The sequence below is a fragment of the Calidris pugnax genome, unplaced genomic scaffold (genome assembly GCF_001431845.1).
Source record: "Calidris pugnax isolate Ruff unplaced genomic scaffold, ASM143184v1 scaffold61, whole genome shotgun sequence".
Taxonomy (NCBI): domain Eukaryota; kingdom Metazoa; phylum Chordata; class Aves; order Charadriiformes; family Scolopacidae; genus Calidris; species Calidris pugnax.
The window spans coordinates 2,255,935-2,259,975 of record NW_015090945.1 but is presented as its reverse complement, the minus strand read 5'-3'; the positions used below and the strand labels follow the sequence as shown (position 1 = coordinate 2,259,975).

The window sequence follows — 4,041 nt, the reverse complement described above, 5'->3', positions numbered from 1 at the left end:
TGCATTTAAAAGAAAAAAAAAAAAAAAAAAGACAGCACCTCATTGACTTGTTTGTATTCTTTGTATTTTTCAAATAGCATCTGAACCTATTTATTTGAAAAACTTAAAAAGGCGGTCACAATTTTTTGAACAAGGTAAACCAAAGTGCTAACATTTCATGTACTTCCATGAAATTGTTCCTGCTGCACACTCTTTCTAACAAGTCTGGTGCTGGGTACTATACCTCTTCAGAGTTGTTTGTTGCAGTTACAAGGAAGCAACATAATTAATTTCCCTTCTTTCCCCAGGGTCATCAGGTTATTCTTACAATTCATGGGTCTACCTTTGTGGTAATGGGTCTTTGTGTGTTCTCTTATATCTATAGCTGTTTAAATCTCTTCTATGTTGTTCATACTTTTTTTTTTTCACTGGGTAGGAGTAAGAAGGATAGTGCACTCTGTTCAGGTTTGCTACTACCTACAAAACAAGAATAATGTTGAATATTCCAGCAGAGGCTTAGTGCAAATCTCAGAGCTGCTGATAAAATACTTAACTCTGGATTTGAGTTTGTCTTTAGTTGCAGCTCTGTGCTTTCATCTAAATTGGTGAAAAAAGGCAGCTGCTGGTTTTCCACTATGTGGTGATGTCGCAAGAACCCAAGATGACCAATGTAAATTTTGAATTGAATATGTTAGCTTTTAAAGGCAAAAAATAAGGCACTCAATTTTGGTTTTGTAGGTTGCTTTTTGGTGTTTTGCATGTCACAACTCACATACTTCCACTAATGTTGTATGTCTAACGCTGTCTTCAGACTATGTATGCCTTGCTGTTTTGCTGTAGCCTGAAACAGTGAAATTCTGGCCCACTGGAAGTTCAGCGTGAATTTGCTAATGATTTTAGTGGAGCCAGGACTTTGGCTTTGGTGGTGATGGCTTCTGTTTTTTCCAGAATGGATATGTCAAGTGCCACAGCATACATCTGTGTTTGTGGTTCTGTTAGCTTTGAAATACTTCTGCTGCATTGTATCTGTAATATGGTGGTATTTTGTTGTTGGTTTTTTTTTATTTGGTTTGTGGGTTTTGTTTTTTGTTTTTTTTTTTTTTTAAAAGGCCGGCTGTGAAGTTTGGTTTTTATTTTCATAAATATTATAGCAATATTGAAGTATTTCACTTGTGCTTGAGGGGAGGAGAAGGGTGTATTTCTAGAGTGTACGTTCAGTACAGTTTTGCTCATTTTAACTTTTGACACTAGCTTTACAATAATATGAGAGAGTCTTCTTTCTAAACCTGGACAGGCCAGTCTAAGTTTACAGGGGTGATAGAAAAGGAAAGCAAAGATAGGTGCCACCTGTGCCTCCCTTTAACATCTCCTGACGCAATCACAGGGGATCAAGTTTGTTTGGCCTGCTGTCGCTGTGGCTGTTGCCATCTGATAAAGAAGACAAAATTGCACACATATAGATTGGGCACCAGTCAGTGTGACTCATTACGTCTCCTCTGTATCCTAAATTCGACCTTTTCTCCACTTCATGTGGTTATACTTGAGAAAACTTTTGCAATTTATTGCTTTTATGCGTGGTTTTGGGTTTTTTTAAACTGAAATTTGGAGAGCTAAGTAACAAGTACGGTAGCAACAAACAAAAACAGTGATGATGCTTGGGAAAGGATTATACTTAAATTTGTGCTTCTCCACATTTTCTTGATTTTTAATACATTGGCATAATACACATCTCTCTAATAATCATCTTGGCACGAGATAAGACCAAACATGGTAGCCTTCAAGCAGCATGAGGTTTGTGATGAATGGTGACAAGCTCACCCCATTCAAGTGTGCTTTTGGGACTGGGAAAGGAGGACAGTTGGAAGGGGAAGATACATGGTTTTGTGGTAGCGAAGTTGCCTGTGGATGTCTCTTGCTCTTAATTCACATCAAGGGCAGTAGGTGAGTAGCTGCTCTACCCTGGAGCAGCGTTCTGGTTATTGGTCATGCTAAACAGTTGGGTTGCAGAACAGTAATAATAGGAGAGGTGTAGCAAAGAGCCTCTGCGTTGCCACAGTGGGAGATGCACTGCTAATTCAAGCAATTGCTGATGGCATTTGTAAGCATGTAAAGCTTTTAAACAATCGCGCACATTAGCTGAAAGCACCTAATGAATTCTGACCTCAAGTCGGTTCAGTAGGGCAAAATGCAAGCATGGCTTACTAAGGAAGCAAAAATTAGTCTGAAGCTCGGACTTTCCACATCTACACAAGTCTTGCACTAGTGAGTATGTATGGTTCTAATTATTTCTGGTTTTTGTCTTCCAAATCTCACAGGAGGCCCTGAGCCTGCAATGCCTGATGTAAGTAGTATGTACAAACTGCTAATTAGTTGTATAATCCTGGTCTTTTCAAGAAGCCCACTGCTTTCTATTCCTTTCTATACTGCTTTAAAATTGTGATCAAATCTGAGAGTACCAACTAACTTTTTCTAATGTGTAGTGGAATGGTTGCTTCCTGTTCCTTTAAAGAAAAGGCTAGTTTAGGTCCTTGTCGCTATAAAGCTGTAGTGCTTGTCGTGGCTTTTCTTTCTTCACTTCAAAAATAAACAAAATTTTTAAAAAATATAATGTGTTGATTACATGGAAGAAGATAATATGATTTCATTTTTGTGCTATGTTAGCTCCCAGTTCCATCCATTAGTGCTCCTAGTCGTCGGGTTTGGGATCAAGAGGAAGAACGAAAACGACAGGAAAAATGGCAAAAGGAGCAGGATCGTCTATTGCAGGTATAATTCCTTTTGATAATCATAGGCTGGTAATCCCTATTTCTTCCCTGAAAGGGAAGAAAAGGAACATGTGACTCCTGCAGCTCTTCTTACTGATGGCCTAAGAGGACTTCCAGATACGTTGGCTGGGCTGCACAGTTACACACTATAGTAATCATTCAGCAAAAACAGGACAATATATTAGTGATCTTCATGAAATCAAAGCCAGACTATGAGTATTCACTGCAGCCAGAAGTGGGCAGTCATCACAAGGCTGGTATGCTCTTACAGGCAACAGAATTTAAAGGATAAACAAAGACCTATGGGGCCATAGTCTTCACTTTTCGATGAGTTTTGTTCCCCCCCACCCCGCTTAAGAAAATTGTCTCTAGAATGAGTTTTACCTTCAATTAGCCATACTACCTTGTATTCAGAGTTGAAGAGAAGGCAGGCCAGTGCCATGGTTAGATGCCTGCTAGCATCCTGTCATTTAGCAATCAGCTAATTGGGTGGAATCAACCTGCTTCCCAGAACCTCTGTGAGTCAGGTAGCTGGACCTGCCAACACAAAACCACCTTAGAATCATAGAATCATAGAATCATTGAGGTTGGAAGAGACCCTTGGGATCATTGAGTCCAACCATCTACCCTACTCTACAAAGTCCTCCCCTACACCATGTCCCTCAGCACTGCATCTAAACGGCCCTTAAACACAGCCAGGGATGGGGACTCCACCCCCTCCCTGGGCAGCCTGTTCCAATCCCCGACCACTCTCTCTGTGAAGAATTCCTTCCTAATGTTCAATCTAAACCTACCCTGTTGGAGCTTGAAGCCGTTCCCTCTCGTTCTATTGTTAATTACCTGTGAGAAGAGACCAGCCCCAACCTCTCTACAGTGTCCTTTCAAGTAGTTGTAGAGAGTGATGAGGTCTCCCCTCAGCCTCCTCTTCCTCATACTGAACAGCCCCAGCTCCTTCAGCCGCTCTTCGTATGATTTGTCTTCTAGGCCCTTCACTAGTTTGTTGCCCTCCTCTGCACTCGCTCCAGCACCTCCAGATCTCTCTTGTATTGAGGTGCCCAAAACTGGACACAATACTCGAGGTGTGGCCTCACCAGTGCCAAGTACAGGGGCACAATCACCTTCCTACTTCTGCTGGTCACACTATTTTTGATACGAGCCAGAATGCTATTGGCTTTCTTGCCCCCCTGGGCACAGGCCGGCTCATATTCAGCCGTTTGTCAATTAGAACCCCCAGGTCTCTTTCCTCCAGGCAGCTCCAGCCACACTTCCCCCAGCCTGTAGCGCTGCAGGGGGTTGT

At 41.7% G+C, this 4,041-nt stretch overlaps 1 long non-coding RNA gene across 1 annotated transcript; it reads left to right on the top strand.

The window, feature by feature from the left end:
• Positions 1-24: 24 nt before the first annotated feature.
• On the top strand, positions 25-2,746 carry LOC106893713. Its single transcript, XR_001413155.1, has 3 exons — positions 25-329; positions 2,295-2,320; positions 2,641-2,746. It is a non-coding gene; the product is annotated as an uncharacterized LOC106893713 (long non-coding RNA).
• Positions 2,747-4,041: the final 1,295 nt, after the last annotated feature.